This window comes from Cavia porcellus, unplaced genomic scaffold (genome assembly GCF_034190915.1).
Source record: "Cavia porcellus strain 051 isolate PalLab524CR breed Dunkin Hartley unplaced genomic scaffold, mCavPor4.1 scaffold_10, whole genome shotgun sequence".
Classification (NCBI taxonomy): Eukaryota; Metazoa; Chordata; class Mammalia; order Rodentia; family Caviidae; genus Cavia; species Cavia porcellus.
The window spans coordinates 22811093-22832995 of NW_026947493.1; positions in this window are offsets into that span (position 1 = coordinate 22811093).

The following is a 21903-nucleotide window of genomic DNA, read 5'->3' on the forward strand; positions in this document are numbered from 1 at the left end:
ATTTGAGGAGAGACAATGAGAGAGAGAGAGACAGAGAGACAGAGACACACACAGAGAGAGACAGAGAGAGAGGGAGGGAGAAGGAGACAGAGGAGGAGGGGGAGAGGGAGAGGGAGAGTGGTTCATTGTAAGAATAAACAAGCTGAGGCACCTTTCTTTTGTCAATGGAGCTCATTTTGTGAATCTAATGATGCTTCTGGACATGCATACCAGAAAAGGTTAGCTATATAATTCAAACAGCATCACTGTAACAATGTCCTTTCCAAATAAACTTGAGAGAAAACAAACAAGCATCTATTTTGACCAACAGGGGTGAAAACCAGCATGGCATTTAAATTCTTTCATAGCTCACACGAAAGAATGTCCACTGATTTGTGAGTGATGACATTTCATATTTTCCTTGGAAAAATCATAATAGGGAATGGCTGGGTCAACATGAGAAAGACCAAACTGCAAAATTCAACAGGTCTAATTTACACTTGACCACAGGCAATGAGTGGGGCAGGAGTTTCTGTGACTCTGGCAGAGAGGAAACTTGCAGGAGACATGAGAAGCAAGAAAACTCAGAAGTTTCAGTTCTGGAAGATGGGGTAATATTGTTTAATATCTCTGACCTTCAGTCTTCTTTCAAACAGTTCTTCAAATAACTAGGCTCTTGTTCCTTCCTTTAATAGCTATTGCAGTCAGTTGGAATGAATGCTGTAGTTAGAAATATACCCTGGAAGTGGCATTTAAAAGCAAGCAAAACCAAATTTAACCTTGTATTTTAAATCTGTCTGCCCACCTTCAATCAGTGCTGAATTTCCTGCATTTTATGCCACCATCTGTAGCTTGCTCCCATGGCTAATGATGTTAATGATGGATATCTGTGTAACACCATCAATTTTCTCTGAGTAGACATTATAACTCCCTAATGAACCTGAAGACTGGAACTAAGGTGCCCCAATTTAGAAAAGCACAGATTACTTACATTGTCTGTTCAGGGCCACAGGGCCAGGAATTGACTCAGGAACAACCTAAGGTTCCAGTTGCGAGGTCCAGGAATTTTCCAATGTATTAAACTTTAAACAAACAGCACAGTAGGAACTACAAGATCTCTGGATTGACCAGTCCCCAGTTGGTAGTGACTGAATCATGACATCATCAGTGCCGCAGTGGGCAGGTTGGTACTGCTGGCCATGTGTGAGGAGAGGACCGTGTTAATACACACAGTGCATTCCCAGCTCTGTCTGACCTATGCTTCGTAGCCTCCATTTTGCTCATTATTTTCTTTCTTACTCAAATCTGTCAGTCCAATCTTGTGGTCTTCTCTACATTATATTTCCCAGTATCGAATCATGTCTAAACTCTTTATTTCCCTATTTTTCTATTTTCCCTAATTTTTCTTCCCATATCCACATTATATAACCTCAAGATGACTCCCAATTCCTTGAGCACTTTTGTTCTTACCCATCTGATGCTATGATCTATTACTTTAATGATTCTTTCTGCTTTGTTTTTTCACTGCTCCCTGCTTAAACATGTCCTACAATCAATCGATTCAGTTTACTTTTTGTCTGCTTTTTTATTGGTACATGTTTGTAGTACATAATGATTTCAGCGGAGGTGATAAATCCTATATTTTTATAACTGCCTCCCTCCCCTTCCTCTTCCTACACACCTGTCTACTTTTAAACCTGAACACTGCTGGAACAAATGTCTTAACACCACTGAAAACTTTCAATATTCAGTTTCAACTCATCTATCTGTGTTGTTTCACCAGCCTTTTGCTCATCAAGGATTAGCTGACTGCTACACTGCACATCTGTGGCAAAGTTGTCCCTCGAACTACACAAGGCAGCAAGGCTGTTGATCAGCATCTCTCCTCATTCTGTTTATTGTTTTATTCCAAACTGTCATAGGTTAGGTGGAGAATGTCCCTCCAAAGGCTCTACACTCCAGCATAAGGCTTCTGGAAGGTGGTTAGGTCATGGAGATAGTATACTGACATGTGCCCTTTCCCAGCTCCTCCTTCCTCTCTCTGCTCAAGGGCTACTGAGATGTGAACAGCATTCCTCCACCCAGATCCTTTACCTTGTGATTTCTTCCTTGGAGTCAGCCGGTCAGGAACTCCAATCATGAGCCAAAATATACCCCTCCTCCTTTAAATTTCAAATGTTGGGAATTTTGTCCCAGTGATGTATAAGTAACTTAAATACAAACCTTTAGAACTTAGCTGAATTACCCAATATCCTTGCTTATCAAAAAAAAAAAAAGATTCCATCATGTATCATCAATTTGAAATTACCGTGTAAGACAGATTTCTCTCTCCACTGTCAGCCTTCAGTATTGTCTATCTCCACCACCACTGTCTTTCCCTCGTTCCTTTTTTACCTTGTTTCATGGACTATTTATTCTACAACTGTTCCATCCTCCTATCCAAGATGGACATACCCCCTCTCCTCTGAGTGCCTTTCCAGAGGTATTTCTTTGGATTACATACAAAATAAATTATTTGTCCTTGAATCCATGTCCCCAAATCAGCTAGACAAAAACCAAACTAGAATAACCTCCTTTGACCTTCCACTCATATATAATTATCACACATTTTTCAGCCCTCACCTTCAGTGTTAATGTTCTTGAAGAATATTCCACATGCCCGTGTTTCCAATGCTCAGGGAGGCTAAAGCAGGAGGACACCAAGTCTGAGCTCAGTCCAGGCTCCTTAGTGACTTAGCAAGACCCTGTTCTGAAAAATAAGATGCATCTCAGTGCAAAGGCCATGTGTTTGAGCCCCAATATTTAAAAGGAATAATCATATTATGAAGAAATTGTACTTGTTCTTGATACAGAGAACACAATATGGCTTAAATAATACAAGAATTTTCCATTTTTCATGGAATGAAAAATGCAAAACTGTACTCTTGGGCTGATGTGGCAGATACACAGTGTCATGAGGGATCCAGGGACCCTTCTGTCTTTCCACTCAGGTATTCTTTGCATATCCTAGGCAACTCCTGACCTCAAAAGATGGGTTCACTCCAGTATCATCATAGGATTTGGGGAAGGAAAATGGGGATGGATGGATACAAAATCAACAAACCCTGCCACATGGGCCAGTCTTTTTATCAAGGAGCTTTCCCGAAAATATCACCCAACACTTGCTACATCTTACTGACTTGAATTTAAACCAACCTTCCCACCTTCACTTCAAGAGAGATCGAAAAAATATTTTGTTTGTTTTAAAATATATACCTTTCTAAAAAACAATCTTTATATTCTTATATAAAATGAAGGTGAAATAGAAAATCATTCATCTCAGCTGTAGTAGTTGACATAACCAAATGTAATTTTTTCAGTTCTGTCTTCTTGTTTGCACCATTCAGTGGAAAGTACTCTAAGTTCAGTAAAGCTGCTCACCTCTTATGAGCAAAAGAGTTTTCAGTCCACTTTCTATTAAATTTCTGATTTCTCATTGACTTCATTGTTTTGTTGATCACATTTGCCTGAATTGAAATGAATTTTAAAGTCCTTATGAAGATACTAAGCTCCCCAAAGTAGACTACGCTAATGCTAAGGCTAGTTAATAAGAAATGGAAAGATAAAATGATAGGAAAATCATCTATCTATCTGCCCAGGTCCTATCAAATTTCTTTTTAGAATTTATTAACTCCTTTTGCAATGTGTGTGCTCTCATTCGTGCTTCTACCCTCTGACACTGAATGTGCTTTCACTTTCAATAATTTTGTTTGAGAATCCCTCCCAATCAGCAGGAATCGAATATTTCTGATCATAGAGCCAGAGGAGCTGGAATAACATGCTTCCCCTATGGGTGCAGAGGTAAGAAAGCCCCCTCTCTTGCTCAGATTGTTTCCCCTCTGCGGTGCAGTTATAACCCAGAGCTCCTCTGGAGACCAGGCTACAGGTCTCCACTGTGGAATTACCCCCTTTCACCCTTCTGCATGGCTTCTTCCCTGTCCTTTCCTGCCTCCCAACCCTAGGATATTGGTCTTCACAGAGAGTGCTTTCTTAATAAATCTCTTGCACAATTTAGGAGAATCAATTTTAAGAATATTAGATAATAAATATTCTTAGACTAAAGGAACTGAGCTAAACCAAACCAGTCTTTCAAGAAGCTGTACTAAGATAGTTTTTGAAATTTTTTATATATTGCCTTGTAAAAAAATGGAATGTTGATTCTGCAAAGCAACATTTTGCTCTAGCTCATAAAGTCTAAGAAATCCAATTGCAATTATTTGTTTAAATGCAGTTTTTCTAACATTTATCCATAAACCATAGATGAAATCACATAAATAGTTTTAGTACACATAAATAGTTTTAGTACAATACTGCAGAGAGAGTTTTGGATTGTGCTGTGTATAGCATTCTTAATTCTATTTTTCAGAAGAATTATTCATTAAAATTATAGAAATTTACTAAGTAGTTTGTGAGATATATGTATTTCTTTGGGGAAACGGGAAGATATAAACATACTATTTCTATAAATCTATCCTTTTTTTCCTAAGGTACTAATTTTTTAATATTTATTCCTATGTGACTGTGGCAGTGAGCGTTATACTGCCTCTTAGCCCCAAATTTATTTTTCTACCTACCCTGTGATAGGGAGGTGAACCTTTCAGTAGTTTTTCTTTGACTGTCCCACCAGGCCAAACCTGGTCAGTAGAGGTGCTGGAGAGACACTAGAAAAGGAAGAGAGTTTGGCTTCTTGGTTCTGCTCGATACTTGTGCTCCTAGTTGGGTTGTTGTGGAGTCACTGAGGCTTTGTGGCCATATTTCAGGTGTGCTTTTGTACGTTTTCCCCACGGAAACTCAAGCTGAAATTTGATCACTATTCTGACAATATTGGGAAGTGGGACCCTTAAGGCATATTTAGGAAGTGGGACCCTTAAGGCATATTTAAGTCACAGAGCTCTTCCCTCATGAATGGCTTAATGTCATCGTCTTTGAGTGGGTTAGTAACATAAAGAATGTGACACTCTCTTCTCTTCCACATGCAATATTCTCTTGCCCTTTTGTCTGTTGCCATAGGGTGACACAACAAGAGGACTTGCCAGATACTGTCACCTTAGTATTAGACTTCTCTACCTCCAGAAGAACTGTGAATCATAAATTTCCTATCTTTATAAATCACCCAGTTTGTGGCTTTCTGTGAGAGGAACACAAAGCCAAGACAGTCCCCGTGGCTAGCAGCAAGCACCACCTGCTCAGGCTGCAGTTCAGCTGACCTCTCCAGGGCAGCTCATGAGCTCCTCTGGCGCCATGCTCATTTTCTGGTGATTTCCTCATGGCAGCTGTCCTAGGAGTCCTGGGAACCCCACCCTGAGGCAGATTCCAGGAACATTTCTAGAAAATCCTTCTGAGTCTTAGCTGGCCTTCCAGAAAGTCAACAGATTCCACTGCCTATCTCCCTCAGCAGCTTCCTGTTGAATTTTTTTGGAATTTCAACAGATAATTCTCTGCCTACCGGTCCCAGCCTCATTCCATCAACTTTGGAGCCTCAATATTCTGAATTTTTCTGTGAGGCAGTGAACTTCAGCAGTGTATTCACCAATAAGAATTGAATTCCAACCATGGGAAGAATGCTGCCCTGTTTAATTTGTTTTTTCCCTGGGTACCCTCCCTCAGTCCCAGAATACACTTAGGAGTTCTTTATATCTCATCTTAGCCAATTTTCTCCGTGCGTTCCTAATTAGTACGTTTCTATATTGGACTACTCTTGTTCTCTCTCTTGATAGGATTCTAACTAGCACAATGACTAAGCAATGCAAAAATATCTACATCTTAAAAATTGCCATTCTACGTTCATGAGTTCTTTAAAGAAGGTTATTTTTAAAAAGATATTTAAATAGGTTATCTCCCTTAAAGCTCTTTTTCTAAAGTTATTCTTGCAATAACTTTAAATGGTTTTCAATTTAAGGAGAAGATGCCAGCTATGAAATTGACAGCTCTGACTTTTTATATGGTTAGTATAAAAATAATTGGAGCTGTCACTCTTAGAGTATCTATCTACCTACTGCCTCATATTCCACAAACAAACATTACATTTAATTCGCATGAGGGCTCTGCAAGGTCAGAAGCATCATTTCTGTTACACAGAAAAAAGAACTGAGGTTTAGTAATGCAAAACAATTCATCCATTGCTGCACTGCTGATAAGCGGTCAAGCTGAGTGCTGGACCCACACGTGTGGACCTGAAGCTTCTTCCCTACCTTCTACAGTGTCTCAGTCTTTTAAATATCATCAGTCAGATTCATTAGTCTCTCTATTCATTCTCCAACATTAGGTGAGTGCTTGCTATATTTCTTCCTATGTTAAAAATAAAATAAAAAACAAACCAGGCACGATGGGTCACACTTGCAATACCAGTAGTTTGGGACACTGACGCATGAGGATCACAAGTCTGAGAAACTCAGCATCTTAGCAGGACTCTGTTTTAAATCAAAACAAAACAAAACAACAAAAGCAAACAAGGGATAGGGATGTAGCACAGTGAAAAGGCTGTGGGCTCAATTCCCAGTACTAAACAACAACAACCACCACCCAGGGTCTTTGCTCTCAAAGAATTTTCATTTTAAAAGAATTTTTCTCAACCACTTATCTCATATTGAACTTCGATCCTTTAAAAAGGCCATAAATGCTCAGGTAAGCCTGTGCAGAACGGCACTTTTCCAGAATTGCTGAGGGCCTATGCTATTTGCATGTCTTGTGACACTCTGTATTTGATTTGCCTGGTTGTGCTGTTCCTATTTAGGTCCTTGATCCTTAGAACTCAGGCTCAGCCAGTTATCTTGAATGTTGTTCTATTTTAGTGCTACTTGCTCCTCTTCTGACTTTCAGCTCATCCCCTTCAACAAAACCCCATGTTTATTCCTAGTGTTCCCTATTCTATGATCTGTCATCACCATTCCTAAAACTACCTCCCTAGCCTAGTAGTGGCATAAGCAGGAGCTTTTGCTAAGCAGGCAGTGTGTGTCACCAACACTCAGCTTTCTGGCCTACATGGAAGCACAGGCAGGAAACCACCACGACAGAGGCAGATATTCTGACCTTTCCTGTCCTTTCTGCTAGATCAAGCTATTATTCTTTACAGAATAGCATTCTCTTCTCCCTTTCTTGTGCTGTCTCCTCTACATCAAAATCCAGCACCTCACTCCAGTTTCCTGGCTTTACTCACCTTCCATGGTTCACTTTAGCATTAGCTTTTCTCAGTCACCTCCTTTGGAGCTGCAGTTCCTGACCCTCTGCTTCTCCCTAACAGATGTTAGCCTCTGGAACACAGGGACTGTGCTATATTAGCTCATGCACCCCAGGATCAGCCCTGTGTGGCATGGAGGACCCTTAATAACTATTTGGGAGGCATAATGAGAGGGAAGAAGACACAAAAGATGACGAGAAGAAGGAATTCTTGGGGGAAGGAAGGAAAGGTATTTTCTATCTCTCTTTGGCCATTTAGTGACATTTTTCAACAATTCAATTTAAATATTTAAGATATCACCAAAGGCATTGTTTAGGTAGTTCCTATCTAACCCACTGCTCCAGCCAGCAACCTCCCTTAGAAAAAGAAAAACTAACTTTGCCATCACTGCTCCTCCCATAGTAGACAAGCATAGAACAACAGCTAACATTTCAAAAGCTCCTTTTATGTATTAAGCACCTTTTGTGCATTATATTATGAATCACCACAATTACTCAAGGAAGAGACATCCTCTCTCTTTGCCTATTAGGAAACTCAAGCTTAGAGATGTTGAAGGCCTTGTCAAAGTCAACAAACGTCTTTAGTTACAACACCAAGGAGTTCCACAGGCAAGCCAAACTTTTAACCCCCTAGGATGTTGCTACTCTAAGCCTGCAGCTAATTATGCCCTTGGTGTGCAACACAGAAGTGATCCTAAAGAGAAACACCTAGTACTTTGATCCATAAAAGGTGTTTTTAAATCCCCAAAATCCAAGTGAGTCAACATATGATGACATTTTCTTTTAGAAATAAAATGAGTCAGCTGAAGATGAAATTGGCCTGCCTCTTTGGGTGGGGCTGGAAGAATAGGGAATGAGAAAAGTAGAAGCAGCTAAATGGCATAATTTATACCATTTCCCACTAAATTAAAATAACAAGTAATAAAATAGCCATTGAACACAATGTAAGGCAACAAATAGACTATCACAAAAAAAAGATGTGATAAAAGTCAATGTCTTGGATAGAATCTATGCCTCGCCAAGCCGAAGGAATTTTGTCTGACTGTAATGCGTGTCTTCCACTAACCAGATTCCCATATACAACATGAAGAAAAAATATTAGGTAGAGAAGGAACTTTCAAAGAAAGGGCAATTGAATTTTGAACAGCAATGAAACAAGCTTCACAAGACTTGGTTTCAAAATTAAATGGTTTGTGTGATGTTCACTTTGACTGTCAGTGCATCAAAGTATAAAATGCTATTCTACATGCATTTACACAGCCCATTGCTCTGTAATACCTCACTGCCTTGACAAGCATGCTATGTTAGAAAGAAAACACAAAGGGACGTGGGCTGCCTGGAGACTGATTGTATGAGAGTTCCAGGGACTTGCTTAAGATTATTCAAAGATCAATGCAAAGAAACGTGTCTTGCATGCCTCCTCTAAAACCTTGTCTGGAATTTCCTAGAGAGGCAAAGATGAGAATTTACAGCTTGGAATTCTCAGCTTGAGATGTGCTTCATTTCAGCTCTGCACACATTAAATTTCAGAATGAGCCACTCCCGTGTGATTTATTTTCAGTGACTGGCCATGTTGGGAGACAAGTCATGTACTTAGATGTAGGTAAAAGACGGAAGTAAGTAAGTAGGATATCACAGTATCAGCTTCTTGTCCCTTGTCGACAAATGTGGCTGCATGTAAAAAATTATTTGGACATTATTTGCAAAGATGACCACAGTCATTTATCTTTTACTCTAAATATATGTTTGCACTGTGGATTTTCAACTTCTTACATTAAATGAAAAGCATTTACTTCATTTTGTGTTGAAGTTGAAGTCATGCTCTGAGTAACAGAATGGGGCAGAGATGATGCTGTGCAAGCGCTGAGTGCAGGCCCACCTCCACTCCCTTCTCTGATCGCTGCCTTCATCACATGAATGAACCTAAACTACCCTGTTGGAGGAGGAGAGACAATGTGGATCTGACCAAGTTAGGCCAGTTGTCCCAGTTAAATTCTTGCGCTATGAAAAACTCCAAGACCAGAACTGGCCAGCTTAACTTTATATTGTGGACCCACAGAAATCCTGAGCTTAAAAAGCAATCCTTAAGCCACTTAAGTTTGGGTGGGGTGCTGCCTAACTAATGTACCACTTCCACATCCATTCTGTTTTGAAGGGAAGTTCTGAAATCTGTTGCTCCCACACTGAGACACCCACAGGTCAGACCAGATGCCAGCTGAGATATCAGGGACTCAATTCTGAGACTCTGGACCTAAAATTGGATCCCTTACAAGAGAAAGGTCAGAATACTCTATCAACCAAGTGCAAAACATGAGCCTTAAACATGGTATCCAGACACCAGGTACTGAGAAATCCCCAGAAGGCACGGATGGGAAACAGAAAAGAAGGGGAGGGTAAGAACAAAACAAGTTTAGCAACCCTTTTCCAAGCGGCCTCTTTTCCCATGAGAACAAACACTGCTTGGCTTGTTGACCCAACTTATGACACAGGGACTTGGGGAATATTTGTTGAGTAAATGCATGGTCTGATAACTTATAAATACTTGTGACTTGACTTTTGCATCTGCTGCTTAGGTAGGCAAACACAATAGAGTTTTGGCCTATCGGGAATAGTCCCAAATGTCCACAGCAATACTACTTTAGAAAATTAATAAATAATGGGTAATACAGAAATGAAATAGTATTTGGAATATGTATATACTGTACTTTATGTATTTGTCAATTTAAAAATGTGTACCATAAAAATATATGAAAATATATTAAAATACTAAGTACATTCAATTGTAAAATATATTAAAATATAATATGTACTTCAAAGTATTACAGTGATTTTAAAATTAACAAATATCTATACAATATTTGCATATTTTAAAGTACTTGAGGTATTTGTAGGTAAGTAGATACACATCGAGATCATAATATTAAGTGAAATAAATCAGACACAGAAATTTAAATATAGTATTATTTCTTTTATATGAGCAATCTCATGCATGAATAAAGATTAAATACAAGATAGATACTGGGAAGCAGGGAGATCTTTTCAAGTGGGAAGGAGAACAAGAGATGGAGGTGGAGGAAAGGAAGGGAAGCTATTTTTTAAAAAGAGACTCAAAGCATAAACGGAAACAGAGATTTGGCAAATGCAAAGTGAATAATAGTTGCAAAGACCAAGGGGGATGGAAGGAAGTGGAAGGGAAGGGAACGAAAGAAGAATTAAGACGTAATGCTGGGCATGGTGGCACATCCTGCTAATCCCAACACTGGGAAGGCTGAGGCAGAAGGATCACCACAAATTCAAGGTCAGCCTGGGCCACAGGGTGATTGCAAAGATAGCCTGGACTATATAGCAAGACCCTTACTCAGAAAAAAAAAAAAGATGTGTTATATACATGTACAAACTCTCCATAATAAATGTAATCATTATGTATTACTAATATGTACTAATAAAAGTATTTTCAAAAAAGAAATAAAAGGTATATATATTTAGTATATATACTTTATACATTTTATAGTATATATTGAATTTTCAAGTGTATATGAGGTGAAGATAACATGTTAATATTTTCTATTTGTTATATATCCAAATTTATACAGTTAATACTGTTCTAATTAATTAACATACACTAATCCATTTATTCTCATAACCACCCCATGAGCTGATCATGAACGTTATGCACATTCTTTTGTGAAACACTGAGGTATGAAGACTTCCCTGAGGACACACAGCTGCTGAGCTGCCACCTGAAGTCTGATTCTTGGGGCTGGGTATCAACAGTTCCTATACTTCCCATTCTAAAAGCACTACAGTTTTCATAGAGGTAACTTACAGATCACCAAGTCAACCTATTATTTCTGCAGATAAGGACACTGGAGTCCATGACACATAGCTTTATCAAAAGTCTACAATTAACAACAGATTCTGAATGACAATTCACTTCTATTTGCAGTGTGGTGCCTCTTCCTCTATACCACACAGACTATATGAAAACCTGTTTCATGGGCATCTTTATTTTCACAGAAATTCAGAATGTTAAGACATTTTGGACTATAAATTTCAAATACAAGGAATAGTATAGTAAAAACCAAACAGAAGAAGTGGTAGGCAACAGGAAAGAAAAATGAATGAGACAAATTAGATGAAAAACTCCAAGATGTACTATAATAAAATCCATGAAAAAATCAAGATGTACTATAATAAAAAAAGAGTTCTACTCACAGGCTGAAATCTATCCAAGATTTCTGAGCCCAGGAACACAAGTTTCCTATTTAGCATGTATGTGGAGAGCTTCTTGAACATTAGTGCATCTATAAATCACATAAGGATTTTATCAAAATGTAGATTCTGGTTGAAAAGTTGTGGGTGAATTTGTAGATTCTGTAGGCTTAACTCTTAGGGACACTTAAGTGGTGTCATAGTTTATATCTGTGTCTCCCAGGCCTCATGCCTTTGCATTATGCATCTGTGACTGGTTCATTGTATAGTGCTTAGACTGATGGTGTCAGTGCTACACCCACATACTGGGGAAGCCAGGATGTAATGTAATGGCAGGAAGAAGGTGTGTCCTACTCTCTTGCCTGTTTCTGCCTTGCTGTTTGCAGCTGCCATGAACTGTGGCCCTGCTATCCCACCCTGCCTTGGAGCCAACTGAGTGTGGACTGAAACCTCCAAAAACTAAGAAATAAACCTTTCTTTTCCCAACTTTGGTCATCAGGTATTTTGTCCGAGTGATGAGTAAAAAGTAACTGAGTAGGTTCTTCAAGTAGGTTCTTCAAACAGGAAACAGACAAATGATTCTCAAGAGAACAAAACAACAGGAAAATAAAAGCCCTAAAAATGTAACAAACTTCATTTAGAGGTGGAAGTGCACAAGACATATAAACAAAAATGCAAATGTAAATATTCACAAATATGTTACGTGTAGTTCAGGTTTTCAAAAAGGACAAAATGCTCTTAACGCTGTTAATATTATGCCAAGACAGGTAGCCAGGTACTATGTACCTTGTGGCATGCTGAAGTAGAAATGCATGATGCCAAATGTGAAATATTCTCAGTAAAAATTAAAATTGAATCAGAGCAAACCTCTAAGCATAGGTACTCATTTCGAGGAAACACGTACAGGAACAGAAAAACACATTAAACAACATATGGGGTGTGAAAACCTAGACAATGAGATAGACTACTAGACAAATGACCTGATTCCTGTAGCAAAATTTGTGTGCACATGCACACACACACACACACACACACACACACAAAATAACAATAAATGGTTCTTAGAAGTCTTTTTAGAGATTTAAAAAACATAATGGCAAAATGCAGTGCAAAACCAAATGGAATGAATAAAAAGAAAAAAAGTTCACTGAATAGTTTACTCCTAAGTAGATATCTGATATAATAGAATTAGCATTTAAATTGTTAAATAGTATTATGGCTATGATTATTAAAATATCTTTACAGATGTACGGAAATACCTAAAATGACATAATCTGATATTGTTCAAAGCAGCACAGTGGTGACCAATGGAGGTGTCAATAGGGGTACAGATAAAACAGATTGTTATGGCTTGTGTCCGGACATCCTCCCCAAAACCTCTTGCCATCATGGGAGGTGGGCTTTTCAGAGGTGACTGAATTTCTTGATCTTAGTGTGTGTTCAGTAAATCAGTCCACCGATTGATTTGGCATAGCTGTGGCTAGGATTAAGGGTGTGAGCACTACACTCACCCTAGGGCAGGTAGCCTGCATACAATAAGTAGGAGAGTCTTGTGTCCCTCCTTGCTTGCTTTTGCTGTCTAGTGTGTGCAGCAAATTGCTCTCCTCTGTGAAGCCCTGTGCCATGTGTCACTCTGCCTTGGTGCCAGCCAACTATGGACTGAAATCTCTACAGACTGTGAGCTAAATAAGCCTTTCCCTCATTAACTTCGGGTGTCAGGTATTTTGTAGCAGCAATGAAAAAAGTCACTAACATACAAGTGGATCAGATAAAAGAGTCTTAAAACCAGGTGATTGGAATGTGGGGTTTATCATACGGGTTTCTCTGCCATCTATGTGTTAGAAGTTTCCAAATTGAAAGTTGTAAATAGGCAAAGAAAATGGAAAAGTGAGGAGGAAGGGGAAAAAGGGAAGAGAGAGAGAGAGAGAGAGAGAGAGAGAGATGAAAAGAGAAGAAAAGAGAAGAGAGGGATAAAAAAGGAAAGAGGAAGAGGAAGAAGAGAAGAGAGGAGGGAGAGGGAGAAAGTTTCAGAAAAGGCAGTCCCTCATTCAAGTTCTCTACAAAAAACTAGGTTCTAAAAACTAATTTGTAATTTCAATTTCCATACCAGTATGTCTCAAAATATATTATGTTATGTTAGAAGTTAAATTAAAGACAAGAAAGAAGAAAAAGTAAAAAGATGAGGAAATATCAGATCACTGAGTTCTCAGGATAGATTTCTCAAGACTTTTACTTTTTATTACAGCTTTCTGACAAGTGTGTTAGAGAAATCCTGTAGATTTACTGCCTCTGGATTCAGCAGAACATTTGTCAAAGTCGCTCATAATCTTTATAAAGAAGGCCGAGTGGTGACCCAGCTGATAAGAGTGGCAAAGTGAATTATGACTGGTTGAGCATCTATCTCTGAGAAAGACAGATTAGGAGCCAACATCCACCTGGAGGCAGCTCCTTAGTGTAAGCTTTAAGGGTGTTGTAAGGTGTTTTGTTTTGTTTTTAACCAATGACAGATGCAACTGTGCAAGATATCTTGAGAAGATAATTATCTAAAATATATCAACATACTACAATTATAAGGCCCTTATCATTGAGCTAAAATTTACCAGTGTTTATTATCAATCAACCAAGAGAATCAAAATGAGGAAAAGGCTAAAGAATGTGAGGAAAGGACCTGTGTCTGGACTAGCTTTCCTGCTGCCTTTTTCTGGCCACTGTGGCTGTGATCCTTCCTCTGAAGTTTGCCATCATCTATACTGGTATGCGAAACACCGATTCAAGATTTTCTCTCACTGGAAATTCCATTAGGTCAAGAATATAAGTGGTTGCTGAAGTTATTTGGATGTGCTAATTCAATTTTATGATACATTAAAGCAATTACCTTTTTTTCAGTAGAAAAGAGGGAATGAACACAATAACCACTTGTACCAATCACTAAACACTGACTACCAGGAGGAGGCAAGCTAGGGACATCGCCTACATTACTTAGCTTATGAACCTTGTCATTCTGTCCATGTGGGTGGTAATCTCATCTTTCAGATGGGAAAACGGGGGCCCAGAGTGATGCAGTGACTTGGTTAAAGTCACAGAGCTGGTAGGATCTGGAGCTGGGAATGGGCTGGAACCCTGTGGTGCTGCTGAAATTTAGGAATACAACACCTGCTCCCACACAGTCTGGCCTGTCCAACAAAATGCCAAGAGTACAGCTTGGTTCTGCCTGCCTTATTTAAGATGGCACTGGAAAAACTTAGCAACCAGAAGACAGTGTCCCTGGTCAGACCGGTGAGGAGAAAAAACAGGATATGAAGTCCAACGAGCAAAATGGCAGATTGGGCAACTTGTTCTGTCCTAGTAAGTGTTTAGTAAACTTTTGCTAAAACAAAACAAACAAACAAACAAAAACCCCTGACATTAGCTGGGGAAAATTTAATGTTGTTGCAGTTTCCGTTATTTATTGCTACATGATGAACCACCCCAAAGACTGATATAAAACCATCACTGTCATTTACTATTATCTCCCCTGATTTAGAAGCTCTCTGCATTTATCTGACTGTTTGTCCATGCTTTAGCTTTTAAAATCAGCTGGTAGTAGGAGCTGATGCCAGAAATATCTTTCCCTCACATGTTGTAGGTTCATTACTCAGGTCCTAATTACAAAGGATGAATTATCAAAGGAAAAGCACATACATTTATTTAACATAAATTTCATGTATCCTAGAGTCTTCAGAAGTGAGTACCCAAAACAGACAGGGAAACCTAGGTATTTGATGCTGAGGATGATGAAGTAGCTAATTGTGAAAAAGTATGATTGGAGAAAGGGGTCGGACCTAATGGTAATAAACTGGACAGAACATAGAAGATTCTCTCTGTGACCCTTAGGTGCCTCTCACCTGAGGATCTTATGAGCTGCTTCAGTAGAGAGAGAGAGAGCAAAAATGAGAGACCATCCTGCTTCTGCTCTTTCTCAAATGCAAGGCACCATACTTGGGTACCATATGGCCTGAACCCTACTTCTGGGATGATCACCATGCTTCACATTCACCTTCCAAATGTCCAAGCTGGAAAAACATAAGCACTGGGACTCTTCAGGCAGCTCGTTCCTCCAGGATTCTTCTCCTTGTGACCCTTCAGCATGGCGGCATGATGGCCACTGGACTTCTCATATGATAGTTCAAGGTTCAAAGACAGGTTCTACAGGAGAGATAAATAGAGTCTGCAATGCCTGCTCTAACTTCCCTAGACCCACACAGAGTGGAGGGTCTGAGCCAGAATTCACATCTCCTCACTCAGAGTTTGATGCTCTTTCTTCTATATCACACTGACAGTTTCACGGCCATCTTTATCTCCACAGGAGTTCAAACACAAGAAGTAGCCTAGTCCCCCATGAGGATAGAAGATGGCAGAGGTGATTTGAGTAGTGGAAACACATTCTTGAGGGATGGGAGCGTGTTACATGTGCCAGCTGGAGTGCAAGCCATATTGAGGGCAAGAGGCCACTGCTGTGAAGAAGTCATGTTGCCCTAAATTACAGCACTGAAGACTTGCATGAAGATGAAGCTGAGACTTCTCACTGTTCATGAAACTGGCAGTCAAGTAGTAAATGATTGTGAATCTCTAAGCATTTAGGGGTGAAGTACCAGCCATGCTTCTAGGGTGCTGTAGACGTCTTGACAGAGTGGATATTTTCTGACCTCTAATAACTACCAGCAACAGTCCCTGCATCCCACCATTAGGGTGCAGTAATACCCATGCAGGGAGCCACAGTTCTATTTTCTTGCATAGCAGCTCACTGCATGGTTTTGAGAAGGTTCATTTCACAGTTGAAATCTAGGTCTGGTGTATGAGCCAACACGATGGAGCCAGAGTGCATCTTCTATGGTCCTGGTAAAGGTCACTGTTCAAACTGAAATACATAGACAAGGAGTCAAAATTCTGTCTGTCTGTCTATCTATCTATCTATCTATCTATCTATCTATCTATCTATCATCTGTCTAAAATCTAACTATCTATCTGTATCACTCATCTATTATCTGTATCTGTAATCTATCTGTATCTACTAATATCTACCATTCATCTATTCTTCCAGCCAGCCAGTCAGTTTCTAGGGAAGTTATATCTTTACACAAAGTAATACAGAGACAAAAGGGAAAATAAAATTGGTGGTAGCCAAATGCAAACCTGTATCAGTAAAGAAAACCTTGTTTTAGACATCCAAAAGGACAAGAGCCCTGACTGCCTTTTTTGAGCCAAATGAGCAATTGGTCTCATCCAGGGGTGAAAATACAGATAGAACAGATGGAATTGGAATGATCTTCCACCACCCGTCATGACATACTGGATAATAAACCAGTAGCCCCATATTGTACTCAAAGAGACATGCCATGCTAAAACCTCAGGGCTATAATGTCCCCATAAGCAAATTGGACTATGGTTCTTTCCTGTACTGTATGGTGTTACCATGATGCCAGACATCTCAGTTACAGAACACATCAATCTAAGGCATATATATGAAATTTAAATCCATGTTTAGATAAAGTTCAGTAGATGGGGAGTGTGATTCATGGCTTCAGTTTAAAATGTCTCTACAGTGACACAGTGACTAGACAGGGATTTGTTATTTTTTATCACTTTGTATTCACTTTCCTGGAGAGAGTGACGCTATTAATGCCAGAGGGTGAAGGAAGCTGAATTAGGACCCAGCTTGAAATAGTGGCCCAAGGCATCAGAGAGGAAATGTAGACTGAGACCAAAATGCTTATATCTGCTTTGAATTGCAGAATACAGTAGTTGGAATTGGTGATGCTGTAGAGGAAATTTTACATATTTCATGGTCATTTCTCTTTATGAAAAATATTTCTCTAATATATACATAGAGCAATGAAGAAATACAATTCAGCCTTGCAAAATTTTATATTCTGAACTGCCATCAAGAATGACAATTCTAGCACTTTGCCACCCTTGCAGAAGGGCTGGTAGGACAGAAGGAACAGTACTAGGACAGGAGTCCTGTGAACTGGTCCTAGCTTCATCCTGACTGGCTCCAGGATCTTTCCTCAGGACTCTGTCGCCTTTTCTTCTCTTTATTCCATAACCTATCATAGTGGAGATCATGGAGTTAATGCTAAAGAAATGTTTAATGAATGCTTACACGCACTTAAGCTCTAAAATTGCAGGCTTCTCAGCATAATAAGAAGAAAAAATAGGAAACTTTTTTGAATAAGAAGCTGCTTCATCTAGTAAAATATGATATATCCAAAATATTGGATCCGTGTTAAGATAAACACACACTAATCTTGCTTAAAATACTTCCAAAAAAACAATTAACTGAAGGGCACCACTATGTTTCCAAAATGCTCATTAATATCATTTGTTTTAGGAAGATGAGCACTTCATTTTTATTCGCTGGAGAGTCAAGACCTTGGAGACAGTTTTACAAATTGATCCTCCTTTAGGATTCTTAGATCCTTGCTTCTTAAAGCAGAGCCTGTGGGCCAGAAGATTAGCACCATCGTCATGGGGTCATTGAGTCATTATTAGAAGTGCAGTTCAGCCCTCACCTTACCACTGAGTTTGACTCTGTATTTTACGGAGGGCCCTAGGTAATCTGTGCATACACTATGCAACGCAGTGCTGTGTGTCAGTCCTTCAGCCTAAAACCTTTCATGTGAAACCTCCTTCCTCCTCACGGTATATAATCCCCTTTACCTCTTTCAAAGAACCTGTCATGTTCAAGACCTATTTGAATATGCAAAGATAAATACTTCAGGAAACAAATTTCAAGAAGCCTGGAGAAAATGTCCTCAATTATTAGGTTGAACCATATGAAATCACCACTGCTTAATGTTTTCAACTACAAAATTGTACCAGACTTGGTGTTAAGTATTTTACCAAAGAATGCCTATTCTAATTTACGAGTTGATCTATGAAATGGTATTGTTAAGCTCTTTTTATAGCTGAGGAAGTTATGCCCTAAAATGTTTACTTTCCCAAGGTAACCCATCTAGTTATAAAAAAGAAAGAAAGAAAGAAAACTCAGGCTTATACACAGCCCTAACCCTAAGGTCAGTATTTCTCAAAATGTGCATCTAAGACATCCCATTAGAACCATATGGGAAGCTTGGTAAATGCATATTTCTAAATACCATCAAAAACATGTTAAATCTGAATCTTTGATACTGTGCCTTAGAATCCTGCATTTCACTAAATCTCCTATGAACTGGGCCTGCTTTATCTATTATCTACAAATTGAGTCCTATTATTGGCATATATCACTGTATTTTCAAGCATATGACAAAAAATCACTGACATAAAAATCTACTTACTTTTGGGTAAAATCTACACAATTTTTCTAGGATGGTCCTAATGAATGAATGTGGTTATGGTCCAATTACTGAGAGATCTTTCTTTGTCTTGAAAGTATTATGATTTGGATTATAAATTCAGTGTTTCCAAGGCTGGGGATTTAGCTCAGCAGCATAAGCACCTGCCTTGCAAGGACGCAGTTGTGAGTTCAGTCCCTGGTACAAAATAATAATAATAATAATAATAATAATAATAATAATAATAATAATTCAGTGGTTCCTGTGTTAGGGAGGAAACTGGACTTGGTTTCTGCCAAGAGTGTATCTGACTCTATCCCCCAAAAGTGTGTTCTTTTGAATTTCTCTGTGAGCTCAGAAAGACAGGGTATATCCTGTGAATGGTCCTGTCCCAGAGTCTTACTGTCTCCTCCTACCTGGCCTCCCTGGATCTGCATCTCCAGGTGGTGGCAGACAGGATTCCAGTGTACACAGGGCTTTCCCATGGGGCTTCCCAAGCTGGCAGTCCTGGAGATTCCTGTTGGAACCTTACCCGCACACTGCCCTTCTGAGAATACTAATTCATTCATGTCCATTTGTAACCTCTGTGTCACTCTGTGTCACTGGCAGCTTCTACTAGAGTAATGTGTCTCTGCTGGGCCACAGGCTCCCAAGGCTAGTGAGATCTGCCAAGTCTCTGCATCCCAGTGTGTGACACAGGACCAGGCACTGAGTAAAGCCCCCAAAGATGCTTGCTGATGGCCTACCTGAAGAAATTAGTGCAGCTTTTTGCCTTTTGTACCTTAAGCAGATTTTCACAAATTGCAAACTCACTGGCATTTGTAAGAGAGAAATATGACATACAGGTTTTTTTCTACTCTTTTTGATCACGAATACCTCATTTCCTCACCACTTCCTTTTGTTCTTGCAAGACTGATTTTCCAAGAAACACACTGGGGAACAGTTGTGCCAGATCCATCTGAAGGGACAAGTTCTGATCACAGAGACCTGAAGCCAATGGTAGTCAGGGCTTGTGAACTGCTTGGTACCCTAGGAACTCTATGGCTCCTTCCAGAGATCCTGGACACACGTGCTGACTTGTTATGATGATAAAATATAACTTTGTTTCTTTCTGTAGATTCTGATTCCTTTGGGACTACAGACTGGTATATAATTTAATGGCCATGGTTGCCTAGGTTTGTTTACTAATACATAACAGCTGTGTGACCTTAGGCAACTTGCTGACCTCTCTGTGCTTCATTTCCTCATCTGAAAAATAGAGACAACAATAGCTACTGGGAATATTAAACAAGCTAATACAAGAAAGTCTCAGGAAATATAGAGGCATATTACCTAAAAGAGTGGCCAATAGCCACAAAGCTAAATTAAATTAAAATAATGTTCCATATTTTGGTTCACTAGCCATATTTCACGTATATGGATAGCCAATTGTGGTTGGAGACTACAATCTTGGTCAGCACACATACAGACATTTCCATTGCCACAGAAAGTTCCAGCACCTCAGCATTTAGCAAGTACTGAATAAGGTACTTTTTATGCTCAAAGACCCAAATAACTGCAAATACATTTATCAGATCCTTGACTCTTCAGTCAGCTCTCCTAGAAGACAAATGCAAACCATTTTGTCTTGTATCCCTCCTTCCCTCTCTTTTTCTTTCTCCTTCTTCTCTCTCCTTCCCTCCATCTCTTCTTCCCTCCTCTTTTCTTCCCTTCTTTCCTCTACTCCTCTTTCTCCTTCTCTCCTTTCTTTTCTTCTGCTTTCACTTTCCTGCTTCCTTTTGTCATTCTCTCAAGCAAAAAGATCACCAGAGAGCTTCTTGTTCCTTATCATTATCTGATACCTAAACCTTTGTTGTGTTTTCCTAGGGAAATACCACAGATCTCCAAGTCTACTGTTTCACTGTGATATGTGAGCCCAAGAGTTCATACTGTTCTCACACCAGGCAAACTGGAGTCTTGTGTGAAGCAGAAAGCCTGTCTTTCTACCAACTCCATCTTTTTCCTCTGTCAAAGTGAAGAATTTCGACAGAGATAAATGGGCTACTACTAAAGTATTTGTAGTAACAAATGTCACTGTAATGAGATCAATGAAGCACTACTGCCATGGACCACTGACTAGGTGTCAGAAAGATAAGCTGGGGGGAACTTTGTACTGGTAATTCTCATTGTAACGAGATGTGACCACTATTCCTTCCTGAAAGAATCACAATAGATATTGATTCTTAGTTTGGAAGCTTGGCTCATTAAAATACCAAACAGAATTGTATGGGGAATGAATTATAGTGATTGGTTCATTTTGTTTTATGGGTTTGTTTCCTATGTAACATGTAATTGTATTTTAAGTGTTGCTATAATATGCAAAAATTAAAGATCTAATTTGGCTAAGTAAGAGTTGGCTTATAAATGATGAAACATCCTTTCTCATCAAACTCCAGGATAATTAAACAAAATTTTAGCAAATGCTATCTTAGTAGACTGTTTTGTATTTGGATGGGACATGGAAGAATGGAAGAGGAATTATTTCTCCACCTATCACTTTTTCATGTTTTTAGCACTTAAATTTTGGTAATGAGTTTAGGGATTTCAGACAAGGCTGTTACATTTTTGCTAAGGTCTATTACACTGTCTTTTTTTCACATTACTTTGCTTCTAAAATCTCAAAATGCACTGCCATCAATAGTTGGTGGAAAAATACAGGCTCTAAAAGTATTCAGACTTGATTGAAACTCTGTTTTGTGCCTTTTATTTGAACTAAGGCATGATACTAAAATGGAATGTTTCAAGATTTAGAAAATTGTTTTTCCCACACATGTAGACTAAACTAAGTGATGCCTTTCTCATTTCAGTCGGTAGATTTTGTGTCCTTGTGTTTCAGTTCTGCACTTGGTCATGGGATGTACTTTGATCAATGGAGGTTACAAGCTGCCAAACAAGCAGAACTGTACAATTAAGACAGCTGAATTCTTCTTCCCACCACTGAGAAGAGCATATCTCAATTAACATAGAAGAAGGAACAGAAATAACCTGCCTTAGTTAATTTTCTCACTGCTGAGACAAAATACCTGACACCAAAAGTTGAGAGAGGAAATGTTTAGTCAGCTCACAGTTTATAGAGATTTCAGTACATAATTGGCTCTCTCCAAGACAGGGTGGCTTGGCACAGGACTATGATAGAAAAACGCAG